At 38.4% G+C, this 27,929-nt stretch overlaps 3 non-coding genes across 3 annotated transcripts; all 3 read left to right on the top strand.

Moving 5' to 3' along the window:
• Positions 1 to 1,030: 1,030 nt before the first annotated feature.
• TRNAT-CGU lies at positions 1,031 to 1,104 on the top strand. The gene has a single exon. It is a non-coding gene; the product is annotated as a tRNA-Thr (tRNA).
• Positions 1,105 to 15,899: 14,795 nt separating this feature from the next.
• Positions 15,900 to 15,981, top strand: TRNAL-AAG. The gene has a single exon. It is a non-coding gene; the product is annotated as a tRNA-Leu (tRNA).
• A 3,703-nt stretch (positions 15,982 to 19,684) lies between these two features.
• Positions 19,685 to 19,758, top strand: TRNAT-UGU. The gene has a single exon. It is a non-coding gene; the product is annotated as a tRNA-Thr (tRNA).
• The last annotated feature ends 8,171 nt before the right edge of the window (positions 19,759 to 27,929 follow it).

Raw genomic sequence — 27,929 nt, 5'->3', positions numbered from 1 at the left:
TGCCCTCTCCAACCCCACGAAAGCATTCTGGGCGGATCCCGGGTCTCCCCTCCCCAGTCCCAGCCTCCTTGTCCCTCACTCCTCAGTCGTCTCAGTCCCCGCCTGCCCTGGGGGCCTTGGGCCCCGCAGAAGCACCTGAATTCCCACGGCCCCTCCCCGGCCCTACGCGGGGCCTGCTCCTGGACGCTGAGCAGCAAGCGGTTCAAACCCCGCGGGCGGGGCTCCTTGCAGGTCCCGGGAGGGATGAGAACCGGGACCCCCGCGGGGAGTGCAAGGACGGGTTACAGAGGAGAACGCGTTATCTGCTCTGGGAGGTGATTTTCAGAACTGAGGGGGGAAAAAAAAGAGAAAAGAGAAAAAACCGAAAAACAAAACAAAACAACAACAACAAAAAAACAAGCCCAGGAGGAGCAGAAGTAAACAAAGGGTGGGAGAAAACTGGGCCAAATGACTTTTTCTTGGTCAGTCTTAAAGTGTCGACCAAATTCCTTCAGGGCGAAGCTGCAGAGAGTCCTGACGCCCCGCCCCTCCCCCACCTCCGTACCCTTCCTGAGAGGCCCCACATGACACAGAACTTTACTCTCCTCTTGAGAATGACATCACAAGACCTGAAGAGGAGCTAAACGGGCTGACACCTGTAGCTGAAGAGTGCCTTAACGCCGAGTCCCACGGCTCCATGCGAGAGATGCCTGTTCCTCCTCTGACAAATTTGGCAGCTTCACGTACCCTAAGTGAGTGACTTTCAAGATTCGAAGGTTTTTTAAAATTATGTATAGATATATTCCTTTTCATGGTCTTCACGTATTGTATAGCTTTCTGTAATGCTCTTTCTTGGATTAATAGAAAAATCCCTTGACACTGTAAACAGGCGAATACGTTTCCCCGTGTATTCGTATGTCTTCAAAAGAGACTGAGGAAATGAAGCATCTCTCGAGTTGGCATATTTTTTGAAGACAGCAGTTAACACTCAATAAACTCATTTTGTCAAAGTAAAATGAGATAGATTCACTTTTAAATGGCGCTTCCGCGTGGCTCTATGGCTTAGCTGGTTAAAGCGCCTGTCTCGTAAACAGGAGATCCTGGGTTCGACTCCCAGTGGGGCCTGATGTTTTTCCCGAGAAAATCAGCTGTTTCTGAAAACTGTTTTCTTGATGAGGAAAGAAATTGTGAAACAGCAGTAGAACACAATTGGATAAATTCCAAGTTCTTTAACCGCATCCTGCTCAGATTCCTTACTTTTAAAAAGTAAATGCTTAGGAGGAAGACAACGCAAATGCAAAGCACTGCCAAAGAATAACGCATGTGACCCACCTCTATCAATTTCATATGTCTTGCTTTAAACTGTGGTAAAATGTTTTTGAGCACTTACAACGTGTTACAGTTTAAAGCATGTAGATAACTGTTGTAGGCTTGCAGGTAAATAAAATCTTTCTAGATTCTAAAAATCTCCAGCTCTATAAGATAAGAAATTAATGAGCAACGAACCCATTAGTAGATACAAACAAAAATTAGGACATTTGCAGGGGCATGCTTGCCTTTTTTTTTTTTTTTTTGAGATGGAATCTCACTCTGTCGCCCAGGCTCCAGTGCGGTAGATATTCTCATGCCTCAGCCTCCAGAGTTGCTGGGATTACAGGCGTGTGCCACCATGCCCAGCTAATTTTTGTATTTTTATTAGAGACGGGGTTTCACCATGTTGGCCAGGCTGGTCTCCGGTTCCTGCCTCAAGTGATCCGCCTGCCTCGGCTTCCCAAAGTGCTGGGATTACAGGCGTGAGCCATTGCGCTTGGCCTGTTTTTTACTTTTTAATGAGAAATATTTTTACAATGTGGCTACTATGTTACTCTAAGTATCGTAAGTAGCAAGGTAAAATAATTGGAAAATGGTCCCTTATGTCTGGACCTCACTGCTGTACATTTTGATTGGGACCTTGTTGAATTAGGTCACATTGCCCGTATTCAAACCTCAGCTGCTCCACTTGATGCCTAAGGGACCTTTAGCAAATTGCTCTAGCTCCATGAGCATCACTTTCCTCACATGTGGAACTGAAATAGTAATAAGCCTACCTAATATGGTTGATGGGAGGGCTTGTTGAGTAAATACACACAACATAGTTTAGAAGGATATTTGGCACCTAAACAAGCAATGAATTTCACTATATTGCTGCTTTTTTATCATTTTTCTTATTTATTGAACAATTAGGGCCAAGTGTTTAATCCTTTTACTCTGAAACTGCCTTTGCAAAACTATGGCAGTGAGAGAAATCTGAGATGGCTGTGGCTGACTCCATCTTGCTTCTAGCCTCACAGGCTGGCTGCCTTTGCTCATTTCTGGGCATGGACCAAGTTAACTGTGGAGTCCTAATTAGGGAAAAAGAGTCAAGCTGGCAGGACCAAGGGAAAGCAAGAACAGAAAGCAGATAAGCTATAAGTCTGCCTTTCTTCATGGTCCAGGACACATAGCCCTCTTGTACAAACAATTCACAATCTTCCTGTGCTCAACCATCACCACACACCTGCAAGGTAGCTCATTTCAACTTTGGCATTATCAGTACTGCACAAAGCCCTTTTCAGTTTACAGCATAAACACTATTCTATAAAATCTCCAGCAAGCCTTTGTTTCTTTGCAGTCAGCTTCTCTCATGCTGATTTGGCCACTGCGTTCTTGCAATCTATTTTTATACTTTCTCTAATAAATCGCCTTTCTAGGGTCTTTGCAGAAGTAATCAAGTTATGATGAGGTCATTCTGGATTAGGGTGGGGCATAATCCAGTGACTTGGATCTGTATTCGAAGAAAGAGAGGGAGGTTTGGACACAGAGACACAGACACGCTGGGAAGACGGCCCTGTGAAGATGGAGGCAGAGATTGCAGTTACTAGCCACAAGCCAAGGAATGACGCTGCCATTGCAAAATTATAACTGAGAAAATTATTACAGTAAAAAAGATCTGACCTAACTGACTCCATCTTGCTTCTAACCTCCAGGCTGTCCTTGTTCATTCCTGGGCGTACGCTGAAGTAACTTTGGGGAGAACTTAGTTTATAGTTTAACTTTGAAACAAGGATGATAACAGCCCTTTCCCAAAACAAACCCCCTTCCTGCCTAGGGACTAGACTGCTTTTGTAGGACTAACAAATTAGCCACAAGATTAGAAATTATGGTTTAGAAGTCATGCGGCTGGAGGTTACAAGATTCTGACACTCCCCAAATTGCTACTAGTGATAACATCACTATTCTATTGTAAAACCTAACAGATGCTACACTCAGTGGATCAGCTATACCACCCAGGTCAATAAACTGGCTCATCTGATCTCGTGGTCCCCACCTAGGAACCGACTCAGCACAAGAAGACAGCTTCAACTCACTATGCGTTCATCTCTGACCCAACCAATCAGCACTCCCAGCTCACTGAACGCTACCCACCAAATTATCCTTAAAAACCCCAATCCCCATGTTTTGGGGGAGACTGATTTAAGGGATAATAAAACTCCAGTCTTCTGTACAGCCACCTCTGCATGAATTAAACTCTTTCTCTATTGCAATTCCCCTGTCTTGATAAGTTGGCTCTGTCTAGGCAGCAGGCAAGGAGAACATGTTAGGTGGTTACAGGAACACCAAGGATCTCTGGCAATCATCACAGTTGAAAGAGGCAAGGAAGGGTTCTTCCCAAGAGCTTTTAAAGGAGCATGACCCTGTCCACACCTTAATTTTAGACTTCTGGCTTCCAGAACTGTGAGAAAGTAACTTTCTATCACTTTAAGCCACCCAGTTTGTGGTAATTTGTTATGACATCCCTAGGAAACTAACGCAAAACATTAAAACAAAATTAGTGATTTATACTAGCAAGTAAATGAAATCTGTTATTTTTCCTAAATAACAGACGACATCTGGGACAGTCACACCTCAGCTTAAAATTACAAATGTAGAGTATTCCACTTACCTGGTTGTTTTACACTAGCACAGAATCTTGGAAACCCTCTCAATTCTTTTTCTTCTTCCTAGTTTGTTTTTTACAGGCCACTACACCTGAAACAGCCATTGCAAAATTATGACAGTAAGAGAAATCTGGCATGCTGACTTCATCTTGTTTCCAGCCTCACTGGTTGGTTGTCTTTGCTCATTCCTGGGCATGGGCCAAACTAATTTTTGGAGAAATTTAGTTTATAATTTAAATGGTAATGCCCCTTCCCAAAGACTAAACTGTTCTTATAAAACTAATAAAAGGCCACCAAGTTAGAGGATAAGAAGGTCTGAATTCTAAATACTTACCAGCCATTATTCTGGAAGTAATGTGATTTACAACTTCCCCAATTACTCTGGCAGATAACATCACTATTGTACAACCTACAACATGGTGATGTCTTTTCAGGTTTTTGCATTTCTGACAACCACATGTCCTCACCTGGACCCGCCAACCCCTCCTGTGGCCTCCACCCAGGAATTGACTCAGTATGAGAGGACAGCCTCAATTCCCTATGATTTCATCTCCAACCCAACCAATCAGCTTGCCCCCTACCCTGGTCCCCTGCCCACCAAACTGTCTTTGAAAAGCCCATAACCTCCATGCCTTCAGGGAGATGATTTGAGTACTAATGCCATCTCCCATGTGGTGTGGCTGAGCTTGTGTCTATTAAACTCTTTCTTTACCGCAATGTTGTGATCTTTCTGGGTTCAGTGGACAGGAAGGACCCCTTGGGAAGTTACACACCCATCCCCACAATGGTGTAACTCTGTGAAGTTCTCCCATGAATTGCCCTTGGCTGTTTGGAGACATCTAGTAGATTACACCACCATTCCATTCCCAGCAGCTGATAACTGACGGATGAGGGGAAGGAGTATAAAAGTCAAGTCCCTTGACTCAGTGACCACTCTGCTATGCAATTTATATTCCAGAGCCCCTGTCTCATGGGTCAGGCCAAGGCTAGACTTTATGTGAGACCACATCTTTGCTTTGTTACTTTTCCTTCCCCATCCAGAGGATCATTTTCTCAGTAAGTCACATACTCAGTAAGGCACATCCCTTGTCTTGGGGTATGCTTTAGAGAGTCTGGCTTTGTTTCCCAGGCAGGAGTGCAGTGGCGTGATCTCAGCTCACAGCAACTTCTACCCCCTAGCCTCAAGCAATCCTCCCACCTCAGCCTCCCAAGTAACTAGGACTATGGACGCAGGACACCACGCCCAGCTAACAAGTCTGGCCTAAAAAGACTTTCAAAGTAAATTTTTGGCCAGCCATAGTGGCTCATGCCTGAGATTTCAGCACTTCAGGAGACTGAGGCAGACAGATCACTTGAACCCTGGATTTCAAGACCAGCTTAGGCAACATGGCAAAAACCCCTCTCTATCAAAAATACAAAAGTTAGCCAGGCATGGTGATGCATGCCTGTGGTCTCAGGTACTGGGGAGGCTGAGGTGGGAGGATCGCTTGAACCTGGGTGGGTGAAGGTTGCAGTGAGCCAACATCGCACTGCACTACAGCCTAGGTGACAGAGTGAGACTCTGTCTCAAATGATAATAATTTAATAAATTCCTTTTACTAATTCTCCATATTTCAATCAATTGAACAAAGTTTTCACATGGAAAAGTTCAGCCCAAGAGCTTTACACATGAGGAAGGCATTCACACTGTGCATCAGATCCTGAAAATGAAAACTTTGAACATCCAGTGTGGAGAATGTGAGAGGTACCAAACAAATTGGTGGCTGATTGACCTTTCTGTTTTCTTTCAGTGTCTTTTTTGCTTTGAATCAGAAAAGCAAATTCCATTTGAAAGTCATTACTCAGGATTTATCTTCATTATTGAAATTTACAAGGTGCAAGACCCTGTAAGGTATTCAGTAAAGTACCTATACATTATAACTGAGTATGAGCCCTCAAGTTATGACCATCTAGTGCATGAGATAACAGCTTTAAAAAAATAAGACCTACAATGTAAGTCTTGTAAGTCTTTAAATTATTAGTTCCGTGGGTATGATGTAGCAAATAGAAATATTCTTCAAATAAAAAGACATAGAATACAGTATTTCTATGAAATTATCCTTCAAAAATGAAGGAGAAATAAAGACTTTCTCAGAGAAACAAAAATTGAGGGAATTTGTACTCAGAAGATCTGCCTTGTGAGAAATGATAAAAATTCTTGAGAAAGAAGGAAATGATACAGGTCAGAAACTTGGATCTACATAAAGAAAGGAAGAGTGTTAAAGGAGAATTAGAGAAAGTAAAATCATTTTAGTTTTCTTATTCTTAATTGACCTAACAGGTAACAGTTTGTTCAAAATAATATCAACAATGTTTCAATGATATAGCTTACAGATGCTGTGAAATGAATGACAATAATGTCATAAGGGGCCAGAGGGAGGAACTGGGAAGACTTATTAATACCTGTGTAGTGGTGTAGGGTAATTCGAAAACGGAGTTGAATTAGTTGTAAGTGTATATAGCAAATACGAAAACAACCACTAAAAATGACAAAACTAGAAATATAGGCTGGGCACAGTGGCTCATACCTGTAATCCCAGCACTTTGGAAGTCTACCTTGGGAGAATCACTTGAGGCCAGGCACCACTGAACTCCAGTCTGGATGACACAGCGAGACTGCCAAAACAAAACAAAACAAAACAAAACAAGCCTGGCGCAGTGGCTCACGCTTGTAATTCCAGCACTTTGGGAGGCTGAGGCGGGTGGATCACGAGACCAGGAGATGGAGACCACCCTAGCTAACACGGTGAAACCCCGTCTCTACTAAAAATACAAAAAGTTAGCCAGGCGTGGTGGCGGGAGCCTGTAGTCCCAGCTACTCCGGAGGCCTCGACAGGAGAATCGCTTGAACCCGGGAGGCGGAAGTTGCAGTGAGCAGAGATCGCGCCACTGCACTGCAGTCTGGGACAGAGCTAGACTCCGTCTCAAAAAAATTAAAAAAAAAAAAAAAAAAGAGAGAGAGAGAAAGAGAGATGAATCGACTATTAGAGCTGGAAAGACTTCAACAACCCTCAATCAGTAATTGACAGACCCAGCAGGCAGAAAATCAGTAAGGACACAGTTCAATAGAACAGCACCACCAATCAACTGTAAATAATTGACATCTATAAAATACTTCATCTAACAACATCAGAATACACATTCTTCTCAAGCTCACATTCACCAAGGTGGACTACATTCTGGACCATAAAACACATTTTAGCAAATTTAAAAGAAAAAAAATCATACAAAACATGCTACCAAACAACAATTGAATTAAACTAGAAATCAGTAATGAAAAGATAACTAGAAAAGTACAAAATACTTACAGATTAAACAATATACTTCTAAATAACAGATAGGTTAAAGAAGTTTCAAGATAAATTTTAAAAACATTTCTTAATTAAAATGAAAACACAACTTATCAATCATTTGTGAGATGAAGTAAAAGCAGTGTTTGGAGGGAAATTTATAGCATTGGATGCACATATTAGAAAAGAAGAAAGATCTAGAATCAGTAATTTAAGGTTGCATGTTAAGCTACCAGAAAAAGAAGAATAAATTAAACTCAAAGTAAACAGAAGAAAAGAAATAAATATTAGAGCAGAAATCAATGAAATAAAAAACAGAATTAATAGAGAAAATTCACAATACTGCAAGCTGGTTACTTACAAAAATTCAGAAAAATTGATCAACCTCTAGCTAGGTAACTAATAAAAACAAACAAGAAGGCACAAATTACTAATATCAGAAGTGAAGGAGAGGCCACTATGAGTCTGTGAACATTAAGACAATAATAAAATAAGTTTATGAACAACTCTGTGCCCACAGATTTGATAACCTAGTTGAAATAGACCAATTCCTTGAAAGATATGGTCTACCAAAACTAACATGAGAAGAAATAAATAATCCAGTTAGGTTTATATCTACTAAAGAAACTAAAGCAATAGAAGAAACAGCTCAGCTTTCACTGATGAAATCTACCAAATATTAAAGAAAGAAATTATACCAATATTCTAATATATCTTCCAGAAAATAAAAGCAGAGAAAATACTTCCTAACTCTTTCTATGAGGCCAGAATTACCCTAACACCAAAACCAGATAAAGACATTACAAGAAAGGAAAACTACTGACCAATATCTCTCATCAATATAGATGCAAAATTTCTCAACAAAACATTAGCAAATCTAATCCAACAAGGCATAAAAAGAATGATACACCAGAACCAATTGGGATTCATTCCAGGTATGCAAGGCTGGTTCAACCTTCAAAAATCAAGGCAATTTATTACATCAAAAGGCTAAAGAAGAAAAATCATATGATTATATCAATAGGTGCAGAAAAAGCATTTGACAAAATTCAATGCCAATTCATAACAAAAACTCTACTAAACTAGGAATAGAGGGGAACTTCCTCAACTTAATAAAGCACATCTACAAAAAATGCCACAACCAACAACATACTTAATAGTGAGAAACTAGTTTCTTTCCTGCTAAGATTAGGAACAATGTGAGAGTCTTCACTCTCACTATTCCTATTTAACATTGTACTAGAAGTTTTAGCTAATGCAATAAGACAAGAAAACAACATCAAAGATATACAGATTGGGAAGGAAGAAATAAACTATCTTTATTCACAGATAACATGATTATCTATGTGGAAAATCCGAGTTAACAAAAACTCCTGAAAGTAATATGAGTCTATAGCAAGGCTGCAGGATACAAGGTTAATATACAAAAGTCCATTATTTTCATATATGCCAGCAATGAACAACTGGAATATGAAATTTAATACACAATACCATTTATGTTAGCACCAGAAAAGAAATACTTAGATATAAATCTAACAAAATATATGCCATACCTGCATGTGGTAATCTACAAAACTCCAGATGAAGGAAATCAACATGGCAAAACCGCATCTCTCCTAAAAATAAAAAAATTAGTTGGGCCTGGTGGCACACCCCATCTCTACTAAACATGAAAATATTAGTCAGGCCTGGTGACACACACTTGTAATCCCAGCTACTCGGAAAGCTGAGACAGGAGAATTGCTTGAACCTGGTAGGCGGAGGTTGCAGTGAGTCGAGATTGTGCCACTGCACTCCAGCCTGGACAACAGAGCGAGACTCCGTCTCAAAAAATAAATAAATAAATAAAGACGGTGTGATATTAGTCAAAGAAAAGATACATAAATCAATGGACTAGAATATAGAGAGTCCAGAAATAGGCCCACACAAATATAGTCAACTGATCTTTGACAAAGGAGCACAGGCAATTCAATGGAGAAACGATAGTACTTTCAACAAATGGGGCTGGAACAACTGGACATCTACACACAAAAAATGAATCTAGACACAGACTTTACATCTTTCACAAAACTCAAAGAAGATCACAGACCTAAATATAAAATGCAAAACTATAAAACTCATAGAAGATAACATAGAAGAAAATCAAGGTAACTTTGAGTTTGGCAACAGCTTCTTACATACAATGTCAAAAACATCTTCAATAAAGAAAAAAATTGATAAGTTGAGCTTCATTAAAATTCAAAACATCTGCTCTGCAGAAGACAAGTAAGAAAACGAAAAGGCAAGCCACAGGCTGTGAGAAAATATTAGCAAGACACATATCAGATAAAGGACTGGTATGCAAATTACACAAAGAATTTTTAAAGCTCAACAATAAGAAAACAACTCAATGTAAGAAATAGGCAGATCTAAACAGATATAAGATATACAGATAGCCACTAAGCATATGAAAATATGCCCCAAATCACATGTAATTATGGAATTGCAAATTAAAGCAACAATGTGATACCATTACACACCTACTAAAATAACTAAAATTCAAGACATTGACAACACCAAATGCTGCCAAGGATGTGGAACAACAAGATGGTAGCTGATGGCTGAAGACTGCTGGTGCAAGTGCCCCAAGAGAAAATGGTAGATGCTGCAAAACCTTTTCTAACCTAGACTTTAAAAGTTGCATAGCACTCTGTTTGCTCATTCTATTAATGGAGGCAGCCCCCAAAGTCCATGTGGGTGTAAGGAAAACTGACATAAAATATAATTTGATGGGAGGAGTTGCAAAAAAGAAAAAGTTCAGACATGTTTTAAAGCTATGAAGTCCATATCTTTATCTGCATGATTGCACAAATCCATATATATATATATATATATTCTTTCACTCTCTGTGTGTGTATATATGTATATATATAGATGTATAATCATTGAAAGGATTAAAATCACAGAGAGTTTTTTTCTTGTACACAGCTGAACATCAATAACATTTGGAGATATTTGAGAAAGCCGCACATATCTGGAGATTAAACCACGGAGTTCTAATAACCCACAAGTTGAAGAAGAAATCACAGAGAGATTAGAAAATGCTTTAAACTGAATAAAACTGAAAATGCAACATATCAAAATTTGTGGGATGCAGCAAAAACCATGCTTAGTGGGATAATTTTAGCATTAAACATATTAGAAAGGAAGAAATATTTCTAATCAATGTTCTCATCTTCTATCTTAGAAACTTAGTAAAAAAGATGAGCAAATTAAATCCAAAGCAGGCAGAAGAGGAAAATAATAAAGAGTAAATGCCAATGAAATAGAAAACTGAAAAACAATAAGGAAAAACAATAACATCAAAAGCTGGTTTGTTGGAAAGATTAACAAAATTGATAAATTTCTAGCCATACTCTTCAGGAAAAAAGAGAGAGGAGACACACATATGACAAGTGGGAGTAGGCTGGGCATGGTGGTTCACGCCTAACACGTTGGGAAGCTGAGGCAGGAGGATTGTTTGAGCTTAGGAATTCAAGACCAGCCTGGGCAACATAGCGAGACCCCATCTCTACATTTAAAAAGTAAAAACATTATGTATTAAAAGAGAAAGAAAAAGAAACAAATGAAGGAGTAGATATCACTAGAGCTTCTACAAATAATAAAAGGACACAAGAAAATGTTCTGAATGTATTTCACCAATAACTTTGACAATGGATGAAATGGAAAAATTCCTTGAAAGACACAAAGTGTATTCAAGAAGAAATAGATAATCTAAATAGCCCTACATCGATTAAATAAATGAAATCCATGCTTTATAACAGTCTTACAAAGAAATAAAATCTGGCCCAGATGGTTTCAAGTAAATTCTACCAACTATTTAAGCAATAAATAATATCAATTTTACACAACTTATTTCAGAAAGCAAAAGAGGAGGCCACACATCTGAACTCACTTATCAGGCCAGCGTTACCCTAATACCAAAACCAGACAAAGTCATACAAGGAATGAAACTGCAAACCAGTGTTCCTCATAAGAAGAAAAAAATCCTTAAAAATTTAGCAAATCAAATTCAATCATTTATAAAATAACACATCATGACCAAGCAGGACATTCCTGGGATTAAACTCCAAGAATCCTAAGTTAGTGAAACATTCAAAGGAAAGAAAAATTGGATTTTTAAAACAAAAAGATACCTTTTACATGAGCATCAGAATTATGAAATACTTAAAGGTAAGTTAAAAAATGTGTGCAAGACCTGCACACTGAAAAACTATAAAAGATAACTGAGAGGAATTAAAGAATACTTAAATGAATGAGAGAAATACCATTGTCACTGGATGGAGGATAACAAACAATGTAACACAGTCTACCACCAGAAGCAATAGTCCAGGATGTCAATCTACTGCATAGATTGTTCTGGTTTTTTGTTTGTTTTTGTTGTTATTGCTTGCTTGTTTTTTTGAGGCAGGGTCTCACTCTGTCACCCAGGCTGGAGTGCAGTGGCTCAACTGTGGCTCCCTGCAGCCTTGACCTCCAAACACTATGGTTGGATATACTGAGATTGGGATTCCTCGGGCGTAGCCACGTCAGGCAACCACACTTCCAAAGTCAACATTGTCCAGCATGCGTTGCAATGCCATGTTTCCCTTTCATTGGAGGGCACTATTTAAGGCCCAAATACTTTCAGTAAGCAGGAGTACCATCCTTCGTTGAGTTGTCCTTCCTGATGGTCCTTTTGTAGTTGTTGCTTGAGTTATTCATTCTAGTGCTTTAACACCGCCCCTCCTACTCTGGGTGCCTGGAAGTGATAGAGAAGATCAAGTTCATTGTACACCATAGGAACATGCCCATTGCTGCATTATCTGGGCTGTGAAGAAAGTGCCTTGGTCAGATTAGAGTCTGAATGGATATCTGAACACATGGCAGATGTGTTTCTCCAATATTTCAATTTTGTTCTTCTTTAATGTTGTGTAGTTATTCTGCATCTTTTGCCTTTCCGTATACACTTTATGATCTATTTGTCAATATCCACAAATAACTGGCTGAGATGTTGATTGGGATTATGTTGTCTCTATAGATCACATTGGGAAAAACTGACACCTTGATAATATTGAGTCCTCCTAACCATTCAAAGGGAATATCTCTTCATATTTCCTTTGATTTCACCATGTTGGCCTGGCTGTTCAATTATCTGTCCAACCGTCACTGGACCATATGGCTGGCCCATTTATAACAGCCCATGAGTCTATAAATAAGTAGCAGGGAGTTGCTGTTGTAGTGGCCTACACAGCCATCAGTACCTCACAGAGTTCAGCACATTGGACAGAGGGTCCTCATCCACTCTTAGTCAAAATGTGGCCACCATTGGGGTGGAGAACCACTCTTCTTGCATGTGTCCTGACTTTACTCCCTCCAGGAAGAATAATTAGGAGTGGGGCCACAGTCTCCTGGTTTTTGCTGTGGTGGAGTGACTCTACATACCAACAAGGGTTGAAGGGGAGAAAGGAGTGGGGGTTCAGATGTTTATGGGGTTTCTGGACACTGAGGTTTTAAAGACAAGAATCCCGACTTCTCACAAGGGTAGAGGTAAGCCGATAGCATTGGAGGGCTCCAGGAGTGACACCATGATCCATGGCAGGCAGTTGCTCATATGCTATGGGTGGGGCCCTTTGGTCCATTTATGCCAGGGCAGGAGGACCTGCCTTTGAGGAGGATCTTGTCTCATAAAAGCCTCCAAGGTCACTGGGACAGGACCATGTTGTCCACATCTTGTCGGGGAGCAGGATCCTATTTCCACCTGTCTATTGCCTTCACACGCAAGACAGTTACGACTTCATGGACAGTTTTCTAGAGGAGTCTTCCTCTTGGGGAAGCCTCCCACAGTAGGGAATACAGCCCTCTTGTTCCTATCAAAGCAAACTAAGAATGGGATAGGTTTATCTCGATCTCTGTCCTGCTGGTTCTGTCATTGGGTGAAGGCAAAACTAAAGCCGCAACACCGGGTTGTGGTTAGTTTTCTCAAACTGCGCCAGTCGGGTGATATTGAGTTTGCACTCCCCATCACCAAACAGACACATCGACCAGGCTGCATGAGACTCCCCAGAGTTAGAGAAGATGTAACAGCAGAAGCAGAGATCAGTGATGCAGCCGTGAGTCAAGCAATGTGGCAAGGAATGGATTCTTCCCTAGAACCTCCAGAAGGAAAGCAGCTGTGTCACACATTGATTATCTCCCTAAGACCCATTTTAAACTTCTGACCTCCAGAAATTTAAGATAATGCATTTGTGTTATTTTAAGCCACTAAATTCATGGTAATTTCCAACGGCTGCCATAGGCAACTAATAAAGATTTATGGTATTTGGTACAGACTGTGGTATTGTATAATACTGCAGTCAGTGCATTAAAATAGCATCTAACTCACAAAGGAAGTTGGTAGGGTTCTTGAGGGACTGCAGCCTCATTTTTCAGTCATGTTGTCTGTCAGTGATGCAGGAATCCAAGCTTAATGGGTGGGATTTTTCTTTCTCAAGCAGAAGGATATGGAAATTACAAAATCACCATGCCTTCTCTGAGGTTCAAGCTCAGGACCTTCATATTATGAGACTGATGTGCTAAGAAGGCACTGCTAACTGTCTTAGCAAATCCATTAATTATACTCTCTCAAGTTTATGTGAACTTTCTGAAAAGTTAGATTTTCAAAATAGAGTGTAAAATGAGAATGTATGCTATGTCATGTGTTTACTGTCCTTCCAAGTATGTCATATGACTTACAAAAATCATCTCGGGACTTTCCCCTTGATTAAATAAATGTACAACACAGTGGATTTTCCCACTGTGCCTTAAACACCACTTTCTGCTGGGAGATGTTAGACTTCATTAGATTGCACACTACCCCCCACCACAACATGTGTAAAGATGTTATTAGAAGGTGACATACAGACGCAAGGGGACTGAGCTGGGTCCACAGCCTGAAGACTCCCAGCCGGAAAGCAATGACTGACACAGAAAGCAGATAAACTCTAATGAAATCATAGCTGCAGGCTTGCCTGGGTCTGAAGCTACACCTCCTTGCCTGCCAGAGTTCTCCTTAAAATCAATGTCCCTAACCTTGTCATCTGAAGGATCTTCACAGGTCCTGAGCTCCAGAATAGCGTAAATAGAGGTGAGACAAGGGGGAAGAGATGAGGTGAAATGATTGAGAAGGGAGAAACAATATACAAGATAAAGCAATCTGACAAAGCGAAAATTGTCCAATGTTTGAAATTGTAGGGTTGAGGTGTAAGTTTTCCATGTGCCATCTTAATTTAGGAAAAATAATTCACTCGACTCTCTTGTAAATATGTTACTTTAAAAAACTGCATTACCTGTGAAATGAGATATCTCACTGTGTCATTCATGAGACTGAGTACTTGATATAAAAAATTGTTCAGTGAATCCTAATAAGTAATACAAATACTGATAGTGAACTATACTGAGTGCTTATTATGAGCCAGGTGCTGTTTTAAGCAATTTACATGCATTTGCTAAAAATAAAAATTCTGCTATTTTTTTTTAACTCTTTCTTTTATTTCAATAGGTTTTGGGGAAAATGGGTGGTGTTTGGCTATATGAATAGGTTATTTAGTGGTGATTTCTGAGACTCTGGTGCATTTGTCACCAGAGTAGTGTACATTGTACCCAATATGTGATCTTTTATCCCTCACCCCTCTCCCACCCTTTCCTCTGAGTCCCCCAAATCCATTGTATCAAAACATTCTGCTATAATTTTTAAAGGCAAGTTTTATTGTCTTGGTTTTACATATGAGGAAAGTGAGATCCAGTGAGCTTAAGTGCCTTGCCAATGACCCTGCAGCTATTAAGTGGAGCTGCTGGCATTTGAAATAGTCCAACTGGGGGTCGTTTAAAAAGGGGCAACATCTAACGGGACAGGTGAGACTAAATAAGAAGATGAGCGGCGTTGGGGCTGCAGCAGGGGAGAAGAGGTCGGAGTGCCAGCCCAGATGGCGTTTGTGGGCTTGAAGTGAGCAGGCCACACATCCTCTTAGGGTCCGGAGAGGATGTGATGCTCCGCACCAAATACAAACTGGTCCTCGCCCTGAACTTTAAAAACTAAGGTCATGAACACATTTAGCAAAAAAAGCAGGTCTGTTTGCATAGTTCTTTCCACCCCTTTCACAAGAGGAAATCACGCACAGACACACAAACCAAGACGCGAGTTCCGGGTGGATCGGGATGAGAGCTCCTCTGTTTTCTGGTTGCGAACATTAAAAATAACATCTTGCTCCAGACCCCCAAACGCAGCTGACAAACTGGAGATTCGATCTCAGAGTCCTCAGAGTCCCCGTGCTGCGTCGGCCTACGCGGTGATTTCTAATCATGTTCTTAAGAACCGATTATCTTGAGATTTGTTGGATATTAGGTACTGGTTTCCTGTCCCTTTACTCTCAGGTATTAGAAACAGGACGGAAAGCACATGCAAATCTCAGATGCAAGACAAGGGACTGGGACAAGGAACCTATTTACAGATTTTGTCGGTGGTTGAGACCGCTACGGAATCATTTGTATAGAAATGCTCTGAGAAGAAAGTAGTAACACGCAGAATAGTCTTGTGTCTCTTAAATCATTAAGATGAGCTCCAAGAGCGTACAGGTGTGGTAGCGTGGCCGAGCGGTCTAAGGCGCTGGATTAAGGCTCCAGTCTCTTCGGGGGCGTGGGTTCGAATCCCACCGCTGCCAAACTTATTGCAAAATGACTACCGGTATCTAAAGCTCATTGAGGTTTGCAAAAGAAACATTTTCCACTGCCAGCGCAAGGTAGGTGTTTAATCCTGATAATGGTAGGTTGAAAACTAAATAGTAGCTGTAAAATCAGACTGCCATCAGTCATATATAAGACTTCATGTCCAAGGGAGTATGTTCTTTTTTATGTTTTAAAAATGTTCATACAAAAAGTACAACTCACGTGATTCAAAATTACAAAAATTTAAGAGTACATACATAATGATAGTCTATTTGTGTACCCACCCCATCCTGCCAGACACCCAATTCTGGCCCCTTGGGCAACCAGCCATATTAAAATCTGGAGTTCTATTCAAGGCATATTCTTTGCATATACAAGCCAATAGAAACACTATTGGGTTTTTTTTTTCCACTATAAATATGCTTTCCAAACCCATTCTATTACACCTTGCCTTTTTCACTCTATGTATGTTGCAGTAATTTCCATGTCAACAAAGAAAGAGCCTCTTCCCTCTTTGTTTTGTCTGCATAGCATTCAGTTTTATGAATGTATCTGAATTTATTTCAGCAGTCATTTTTAACAATATAAATAACATTGCAATAAATTAACATGTATAGCCACATTTAATAGATGCATGGGATTAGAAAACTTTCTAAGAGTGCAATTGCTAAATCAAAACATATGTGTGTGATGATGATTTTGGTGGCTCTTGCCTCATTCTCCTTCCCTAAATATTACAAATTTATTCTCCTGTAGGACCCAGAAAGAACCTGTTTCCTCAACACCATGACCAGCACAGAACATTGTAATAATGACAATTATCAGTCATTTAGCTCCAACTAAGCCCCAGATATTGTCATAAATTCTTAACATATATTGAGTCATATAATAATCTCAATAATATATAAGGAAGTTCATATAGTCCACATTTTACAGAAAAGAAAATTGGAGTTGTAACCAATTAATCACATAACCACGGTCATCTAAATCACATAGTTTGTAGATGGAGGAATAAGGATGTCAATGCCTGTGACTGAATGAAAAATGCCCCAAAAGATATGATATCCACATTCTAATTCCTAGAATCTCTGAATATTACCTTATTTTGCACAGAACCCCAAAAATGGGGTCTTTGGAGAATACGTTAAAGATAAGGAAATTATCCTGGATTATCCAAGTGGAGCTCAAATACCATCACAAATGCCTTTAATAGAGAGAGGCACAGGGAGATTATACAGTGACAGAATAGGAGAAGGCAATGTGACCACAGGGACACAGATAGGAGTGATGCCACCACAAGCCAAGTAATGTGGGCAGTCATCAGAGGCTGGGAAAAGGCAAGGACATATTCTTCCCTAGAGCCTCTGGAGGGAGCACAGCCCTGCCAACACCTTGATTTCAGACCCGTGATACTGATTTTGGACTTTTGGCCTCCAGAAATGTGAGAAAAGAAGTCACTTATTTTAGGCCACCAAGTTTGTGGTACTGTGATTTGTTACAGAAGCTACAGAAAACTAATTCAACATCTTTAAGTGCTGTTCGGCAGCACTACCACAAACAACTGTTTTTGTTTTGCTGTTGTTTGCCAATCTGATAGGTTAAAGACATTACCTCACTGTATTTCTATAGTTTCATTTTTAAACTTCCTTTACTTCTTACCTCTATACTGCTTTTAGTATTAAATAGGTTACACCAACTGGCGACAACAGATTATGTTGTGTCTGCTGTCAACCTTATCTCAGGCAACAGATAGAAATGAAGAAAATTAACTCTTTAAAACATAAGTTACAAATATTTTCCCACCAGTTTTACTTGATGTTTTGTCACTTTGTTTATGCCTTTTTTGAGGGGATGAGGTACATCCCAGTGGAATTTTTAAAATGTTGTTTAACACAGTGAATTATGTTAAACTCTTACTGTCTCTGAGTTTTGTGTAAAAAATTAGTTTTCTGTACCAAAGTTATATAAAATTTCTGTCTTGGCATTTCTAGTAATTATAATGGTGGGTTTTTTTTTCATTCTTTACGTTTACAATTTGCCTGTATTTGGAATTTATTTTAGTTTCATAGCTTGAAGCTTTTCTTTTCCTAAGTGGCTGTCCAATTAGCACAACATATGTTTTGAATAATCTGTCTATTTCTTTTGGTTTGAGTTGCCAATAATTACCAAAAAAAACCCCATTTTTTCCCTCAACTTTTTTCAGGCAACAGAAAGAAATGAAAATGAATTCCTTTATTTTTAAAATCTGTCCCATAAATTTAATCCTTTATTAAAATTGTGTCTGTGGAAGATTCAAAATAATCTACAAACTATTAGAATTAATAATTAAATTTAATAAGGTGTCTTTATACAGGGTAAGTATAAAAATAAATTATACTTTTAAACACCAGTTGTAAACTGGGCGCGGTGGCTCACGCCTGTAATCCTAACACTGTGGGAGACCAACGCGGGCAGATCACTTGAGGTCAGGAGTTCGAGACCGGCCTGGCCAACATGGTGAAACTCCGTCTCTACCAAAAACTACAACAAATTTAGCTGGGCGTGGTGGCATGACCCCGTAATCCCAGCTACTCGGGAGGCTGAGGCACGAGAATCGTTTGAACCTGGGAGGCGGAGGTTGTAGTGAGCCAAGATCGCACCATTGCACTCCAGCCTGGGTGACAGAGTGAGACCTTGTCTCAAAAAAAAAAAAAAAAAAAAAGTAGAAATAAAAATTTTAAAGTATAAATTATGATAACGTAAACATCAAATTTATAGGAATAAATTTAATAAAAGAATAAATGGAGTGTTATGCCATATGTATGGATTAAAAGTTTACCAGTTCTCCCTAAAATTTATCTAGCGATCCAAAGGAATTCCAATGAAAATCCCAGGATAATATTCCTTATTGCTTTTGTGGCAAAGAAATGAAGGTGATTTCTGATTTTCACCCTGAGCTCTATAATTATAAATCATGGTAGAAACTTCAGAATTAATTGCTCAAATAATTCATTTTGGAAAAAAGATTGAGATTCCAGAGAACGTTCAGATGTTTCCTTTAATCAGCCTTAAATGTATTAATCTTTGCTAACCCAGAGACACATTCAGACTGACTCCCCTGTCTTGCCAAGTGCAGCCCAGAGAACTAAGATATTATACAATAGAACCTGACTGGTTGTAAGAGCGAGCTGAGATCAAGTCTAAAGAAAAATAAGCCCTGAAGACAATCTCTAGAGTGATGCTCACATTGGGAAGGGGTTGACGCTCCGGTCCTCTGCCCTCCAAATAGCTGCCTCCTGAGTGCAAATGACTGTCAGAACACCATGTGCCCAACTAGGTAGTCTACGAGTCTCTTGTGGAGTTCCTTTGTTAGAGATTCCCCTTAGGACACTCGAAAGACGAATCATTAAAATGATAAAAAGTAGTACCTGCAAAATTTAATTTTAGGAAACTTTATCACATTTGGAAAAAGTGAGTAGCCTTGACTTTTACGTGTAGTTATCCTTGGACTAATTGAAGCATGAACGGTTCCAATATTTAAACTGCCCGAAAACTTTTTCGTTTGTGTTAGTTCCGCAGTGCATCTAAGTAAGCAAAACGTATTTTTGGAGTTTGCCCCTTTTCTCACCGCAAGCTGTGGTAGAGCGTAGAGACGTTACGCCAAGAATATTTTACTTAAAGGCAGGAATAGATTCTATAGGCAAGTTGCCTGCACCTGTGGGCTCTATGGCTTAGTTGGTTAAAGCGCCTGTCTTGTAAACAGGAGATCCTGGGTTCGAATCCCAGTAGGGCCTTACAGTTTTGATTTTCACTAGAAAGCCAGTTCTTCGTTAACCTGTACTGTACCTGAATTCTCCACTGTACTCAATGTACTGCCAGCTCTAATGCAATCAATTATGGATTATGTGAAGGCAAAATTCCCAAGCTCAAAGAAGAAAATGAGAACCTTGTGAAGTTTTGAATTAAATTCCGGCAGATCTTTTTTTCCAACAAATATTTATTGAGTTTCTCTGTGTATGCACAGATTCAAAACCTATATAGATGTAGATTGTCTCATCTCTAGAATCCAGTAACGTCCAACTCTATAGCTGATTTCAGAAGAGTTCATATAAATTAATATACTACCATAAAGTAGTAAGTCTATCATAAAACAGATGGGAAATAAGCATAGTTGCAGGGTCCTACTTGCCTTTTGAAGAGAACAGGAGGAAAATAATTTTTAAAGCCCTGTTAACTCTCTTATAAAATGAACTAGGAACACTTTATAGTGATGGCCAGTTAGAAGCTGTATTTGCCAGAGGCTGGTGCATCTCTGGGGCTGGAACAAAAGTGCTGAAGGAATAGAGCAAATTAAGGAAAATTTTCAAACATCCAAAGCTAATAAGGGCCAACCTTACGGGATTAGTTTCATTTGCATGTGTTTGCATATCTCATTATTTTGGCCATTAATTCAACACAGATGTATTGACTGCCTTGTATGTGCAAGGTACTGCTCCAAGGCCAGGGGTAGGACAGTTTAATAAATGCCAATCCCTCACCATCCCTCCACCCCAACAAATTCTTACCCTCATGGACCTTATCTTCTAGAAGAGTATGGAAGATAATGAATAGATAAAAACATAACATAAATATTATGTCAGATTGTGGTGAATTCTATGGAGAAAAATTAAGCAAACAAAGAAGATGAGGAGTGTATGAGTAGAAACCAAAAAGATTTCTCTGCCCTTCTTATAAGCCACTAGCGGATCTATTTTTTGTTTTCCTTTATCTTTTATGAGAAGTGATCACAGGATGACTCTCATCGCCATGTTATTCTAACAACCCTAGGTAACATCCTTAAATAGTTAATTGACTTTCAGCTTTACCTTTGCTGCACCCTATTACATGCTGCCCCTCGTTAGATTCCAACCCTGGACAGGGATCCATTCGAAGTCACATCAGAATGCCTGGGTACAACCCTCAGCTGTCCTCTTTAATAACTATGTAGTTTAGGCAAACTACATAACTTCACTGGGCTTCACTTCCCTTGTTTCTTTAATGATAATGGAATTGCTATAAGAACGTTTTCAAGAATAAATACAAATAAATTACTGTTTAATAAAAATGCTTTCAGTAAGGGTCAGCATTATTATTATTTGAACAAACATTTTTGGGGCCAAGTGTTTAGTTCTTCAAACCACACTTTAAGATCTTATTTCATTTTATGATAGAAATCCCAAAGCTTAACAATTTACTAACTTCTACTAGCAAGTAAACAAAATCTATCCTTTTTTTCTATTCATACATGTACAGAAGCAATACAGAATTTTAAAATAATTAGGGAAATAGATCAACAGTTAAATAAAATATTTAAGAAAGAGTGCATGAAAATGTTGGCCTCATATATTCTAGTTGAGGTAGCAAACATATAGAAATTTACACAATAATAAAAATCAGGATCATCATGATTAAATTCCATACCTAAAAGCTCTTCTCTGAATTAAATTATCCTAAGCACAAAAAATTTGTTCAATAAATATTCATTTTGGTACAGTCAGTGTGCTTTTGATTATGGCCACCAAGTATTTGGATATTTAGAAACACCTTAAAGCATTTCTAAGTTTAGCAATATATCTGTTTAATAGATAGAATTATGCTTCTGTTTTATTTGCTTTTTGTGAAATTTCTGAATCTCAAACTGCTGTCAAAAGACTGCATCTGGTTAGTAAATTATTCATAGAATACAAAAACAATGAAGAAAACATCAAACAACTACCATTGACAGTGGAACACTGTGTATTCAGAAAATAATTGTAGCACATCAAAATGTAATAGATTCTGGCTGAGTGTGATCATAGTGACCACTTTCATAGTTTTTATTTATCCAAAAACACAGTAGGCAATCCACACATGATTTTGCAACTGTTTGCTTTCTTTTTTTTTGTACTTTTTTTTTTTTTTTTTTTTTTGGTGGAGACGGGGTTTCACCGTGTTAGCCAGGATGGTCTCCATCTCCTGACCTTGTGATCCACCCGCCTTGGCCTCCCAAAGTGCTGGGATTACAGGCATGAACCACTGCACCCAGCCACAACTGTTTTCTTATACAGTTGTAACGATGTTTACATAAAATGGAATAGTTGACCTAACATATTTAAAAAGCTGCATACAATAGTCTCAATACTTCAAAACTTACTAATAATCACAAATTATTTGCCCCAAAACTAGATATATGCTGGAACTTGCTGAAAAAGTAACCAAAATAATAGACCTTGGTAGCAAACGGTTTGCTTATACATCACCTATTAAAAAGATTCTCCTATCAGCATCCCAGAATGGAACTTGTACTGTGACAAAAGAATATAACTGTGTTTCAAATCTATAAAACAACTTCATTGAAGGAAGTAGAGTGGAAAGCTGCTGAACTAAGTAACTTTGGAAATTAGTAGAGTCTGCAAGACTAAAGTCAAAAAGAACTGTACATAACATTGTACTCTAGTTGATTAAGTCATTTACCAGGAAAGTATGGATTAACAATTCTGAAACCCCTCTACATGGATACTGGAATTGAACAATTAAATAAATGAATGCTAGATAGTGAGAGCCAGGCTTCTCACTTTGGGAGTGAATTATAGACAAGCAAGGGAAGAAGGCTGGAATGATCCAGGTGGTAATGGATTGGAATTGGAAATATCAGTATGAACTCAAATTTAGCTTAATATAGATACAAACAGATATATAGATTTATAGATATTTGTATGTGTATAATATGTATATATATTATGTATGTACACATAAAACACACAAGCATGTATTTTGTTGGTCTGTCAGCTGAGCGGGCCTAAAGGCAACAATATCCCATTAGCAATAAGGACACCTAGTGCCCAGATCTTGGTTTCTAAAACAATTTTCCAATAAAAGGAACCAGGGCTCCTTGGAGAAGTGGTGAATGGTAGGACTGGGGAGGAAATATACAAGATAAGCCTAGATAATCTTGTAGTGCCAGAAACTATGAAAGTGCTGAAAAACAACATGATGATGATGGTATGTCAAGGGACACAGAACCCAACTAAAAGTCTTTCTAATTGCCAAAGAACCCTCTGCAGATCTTCAGAACTCTCCCTGTCAGTAGCCCTCTTCCCCTTCGTACTTTGTGACTTTTAGTTACTTTGGCTTCCTTGAATGCTAACTCCCCAACTCTAGAAGATTGTTGGGCTCTCTTTAGGTTTCTGTGACTAAATGAGCAGTACTTTTTATTTACTGATTTTGGATTAAATTTCTAAATGTAATATAATTTATATAAATTTATAAAGAAAAGTGATATATTTATGATGACCAATCCAAGAACATAGAACGAATATCCATTTGTTTAGGTCTACTTTCACTTCTTTTTTCTTTGTTCTTAGTTGTTTAATGTGAATGTGGGATTGTTTTGTTTTTTGAGATAGAGCCTCTCTCTGTTGCTCAGGCTGGAGTGCAATGGCACTATCTCGGCTCACTGAAACCTCAGCCTCTCTGGTTCAAGCGCTTCTCCTGCTTACCTGGGATTACAAGTGCGGGCCACCACTCCTGGCTAATTTTTGTATTTTAGTAGAGACGGGGTTTCGCCATGTTGGCCAGGCTGGTCTAGAACTCCTGCCTCAAGTGATCTGCCAACCTCAGCCTCCCAAAGTGCTGGGATTACAGGCATGAGCCCCTGCACCCTGTCATGGTGTGGGTTTTTATTATAGAAAGTTCCTTCATTTCAAGGGTTCACAGGGCCCAGACAACCTCAGTATATCTGGCCTTCCTCTGGTCTCGTTGCATTTACTCATGAAAAAGAACCTGTAAAAACTCTCCCTTTTAGCCACTGTCATTAGATCAATTTGCTGAGCTTCTATTCTCAGGTGGAGCCCTCTCCTCCTTTTAGTAGGCGAATGCCCATTACTAATTTCTGGATTTTCCAGTTCTGAGGGCCATCAGAAGTTCATTTTCTTTCTCCTCATTTCCTCTCTTACACTTGTTGTACCTTGCATCTGTTGTTGAGTAGTTCCTACTCAGTCATATTTGAGAGTTTGTGAGAATACTTAATTACCTCATTTTGTTGACGATATTGCTGATGGGTTTTTGTTCATTTGGTTGTTTATCCTAATTGTTATGCCTTTTTAATGGAGTGATTCAGAAAGACTCAGCACATATGTTACAGCAATCTTCTTGCCACAAATCTTCCACTATTTTATATTTAACTGAAGTACTCTTACTTCCTAATTGACATATTTAAGTGTATGTTTTTAAAAGGCAAGATTATTTTCTACTATCTTAATGTGGACAATCATATCACTCATTCCAAGTACCACAGAAGAAATCTGCTTGTCTTCCAGAGTTAGTTTCTATGGTGTTTCCTCTTCAAATCATTTATTCTGAGCTCCTCTCCTGCTTGATACAGTCAAGTCTCTGAAACGAGGTCACAAACTCATAGCAGTTACTTTAACTAGACATAGCATTCCACCTTCAGACCTTCACATATGCTATTTTTCTGTTTTTAACTCTCTTCACCCTGTTGTTATGTACTTACTGCCTTCATATTCTTTAGTATTAGATAAATGATATTTTTCCCAGGAAAACTTCTCTCAGCAAAGTATCTCTGAGGATAGGAACCTGGTCTTGTTTATTGTATTCCCAGAACATAGGAAGCCCTGGCATATTGTAGGTCTTTTCTGAAATATGACTGCTTCCATAGCACTCTCTATTTCATCAGTCATAGAATTTGTTACTTTTATATTTAGTGTGTATTTATTATTATTTTTTATTTCTTTTTGAGACAGGGATTTTGCTATGTTGTCCAGGCTGGTCTCAAACTCCCACCTCGACTTCCCAAAGTGCTGGGATTACAGGTGTGAGACACCTGTACAAAGCCTATTTTTAGTATTTATTTAGTGCCTACATTTCCTAGTGCAATTCCATGATTGCAGTGATTATAAATATTCTTTTCACCACTGTATCTTCAACACTTATCACAGTGTGTGTTAAGTGAATAAACAACAAATAAATCACATGTAGTCAAGGTGCCTTTTTAGTTTACTGTCATTCTCCTTTACATATTATTCCACTATAGCTCTTTACACTACTGGAGTGCAATTATCCGTTTACATATCAGTCTCCCTGAGATAGTGGGCTTCTAATCCTTAACACCTATTACACAGTTTGACCTTTTAACTAACTATTAAATAAATTAATACATCTTTTAAAACAAACAAAAACTTTATGGTTATGTTAAGAATATCAAGCTGATTCCCTCTAAATGCTTCATATAAGTGGCATGGATAGAAAAAGAAAAGGTGTTATATATTGACAGATGTATGTATACTAGTGATGTAAGAGAGACAATTTAATAATTTGGTCCTATAGTGTATGAGTGCAATTTCTTTCCTTGCAAACATGAAATAATGGACTTCAATCCTAGGACTGTTTTAATCCTCAAAGCTGAAAAAGAGGGTCCCCCCCCAATTTTCACTTTTGAATTATTTCTGACTAATTACCAAAAAAAAAATTCAGACAATAAAATTACATAAACAATATATAATAGTTGTAGTGTTGTTCAGCAAATACCTCTGTCTACCAGCCTTCCAGGCTCATGGTAGTAGTGCACTTTCTGTCCCCGTTGTATTTGAGAGAGCCCATGTGACTAATTCTGGCAATGAGTTGTGAATGAAAGAATGTCTACTACTTCCATTCTGCAGGTATTTAATTGCCAATATGAAATACTCTGGAGTTCTCTTTTGTTCTGCTATGGGGGTCAGCGATGTTTCCAGAAAAGCTGCTCCATCACAGCAATCTCAGAGTGAGAATGATGTTGACCAGGGGCCCCAGCCAACTCTCAGTGGATATGTGGCATGAGCAAAAAACAAATCTTTGTGGTTTTAAGCCACACAGAATTTGAGTTAACTTGTTACCTCAGCATAACCTAGTCTTGCCTGATTGTTACAAAAGGAGCTATTAGAAACATGAAAACAAGAGCTGTATGATAGATGGGTAAACCATGATAACATCAAACGTAGGTCCAAGAGAGTACTTGAATTTGAGTTTAGTTCTTGGCCATTTTGGGTGCCAAAGCAAAAGATGAAATTTGCTGAGTTATTTAATTTTCATCCTATAATGTTGAAAAGCTTTTTTTTAATTTCTATCAAAAGCTTTTTTCAACTCTACTCAATTTTTATTATTTGATTTTGTATTGTAGTAGAAAACATTCTGAAGGACTGAGTACTTAACTAGAATTTCTCAAAACGAATATCCTATCTTTAACCATGGAACTGATTGTCCAGTGTGGAAACCAGTACATATATGTGATTTCTACTTAACAAATTGAAAGTGCATAGTCTTTGATACCACACATACATTGGGTTCCATCTCTACTAAACACTAGATGTAACTACTTTCTAGCTGGGTGATTTAGTAAATAGATAATGAGATATTTTGCAGACTAACTTTAAAAATAGAAAATATCTGCCAAATATGTAGCACATAATAGACTCTAAATAAGTAGTGGTTCTTAATACTATTATTACTTTATCCACATAAATATAAAATGTAGACATAATACTTTGCACAAGGACTCATAAAGTTTATTCAAATTCTTCAGTATGACCTTTCAGCTTTTCTTTACTCATTCTGCAATTTATCATCCATCACTTTCCATCAGAAACCCTCCAGCCTCAGACAGATGAGTATCCTTGGTTTTCCAAGACCTTTCTTTGTGACATCTTTGCTGAAGCTCTTCCTTGTCCTCTCTTTTTCTGGCCGGGAGGGCAACAAAAATGTTATCAATCCTTAAAGGCATTTTTTGAACTTTGATAGAATTTATTGTTGATTCTAGGGAACCCAGCATTTTATCTCTTTTACAAATGATTTTCTAAATATTTCTTAATTGTAACAATAGTAATTTATATTTGCTTATATGCCCTTAGTCTTCAAAAAAGAGTTTTAGTCCTTAAGGAAATAAATAATTGGCCCCACTGGGAATCGAACTTTAGTTCTACAATTTAAAAAACAGTATGATGCTGTAATGCAGTGATTCTCTAGCTTAAATGTATGTTTGAGTCACCTAGTGAACGAGTTAAAAACAGTTTCTTGAGGTTTACCCCCAGAGGTTTTAATTCTTGTTTTGTTAAGGGCCCAGAAATGTGAATTTTTAATATGCACTCCAAGTGATTTTGAAGCAAGTGAATCATATTTGCAGAACTCTAGCTTTAAGTACAGTGTTACACACAGACCTGAATTGAGAGGGATGTCCATCTATACATACATCAACATTTTTGTACCTATTCATGAACATTCACTTACCCTCTTATTTCAGGGAAAGGAAGAGTTAGCATTATTGAACATCTACCATATTCCAGGTCAATCTTATTTAATTGACCCAACAATCCTGACAAACATGTATCATAATCAGTTCTTTGAAAATGAGAAAACAAGTTCAATGATGTTTACTGTAACATAGTAAGTGCCAGGCGTCTGGGAGAATTTGCAGCCCACTTTCCACTGGTTTCTTTAGTCAGACATAAAAACCATAACAACTAAAGTCTCCTAACCTATCACACATAATTTTAAGTTGGGGGAAAAATGTGAAACCACTTTCTTTACTGAAAGAGCTTTTCAAATATTACCTCATAATGTTAATTATAATAATTATTACATTCATTCATTCATTATTCACTATTATTGTTATGATTTCTATTGAGGGTGGGTCCCATCTCTCCCTACTAAAACTATTTTTTCCTAGAAAAAGTTCTGTCTTCAGAACTTCTACCAACTCAGAACTTTTAAAAAATCACTCTTATCTTACTTGTTTTTTTTTAGCAGGTTGGTGTCATCGAAATTCAGTGAAGCACTTGAATGAAAGTTTCCCAGAGGATTTCATTCTTATGGGATTTATCAAATATCCATGGCTGGATTTTCTTCTCTACTGTGTCCTCTTGACCTTCTACATGTTCACATTGTTGGGAAATATTGC

Source organism: Papio anubis, chromosome 6 (assembly GCF_008728515.1).
Source record: "Papio anubis isolate 15944 chromosome 6, Panubis1.0, whole genome shotgun sequence".
NCBI lineage: Eukaryota > Metazoa > Chordata > Mammalia > Primates > Cercopithecidae > Papio > Papio anubis.
This window is presented reverse-complemented; position numbering and strand designations above follow the sequence as displayed.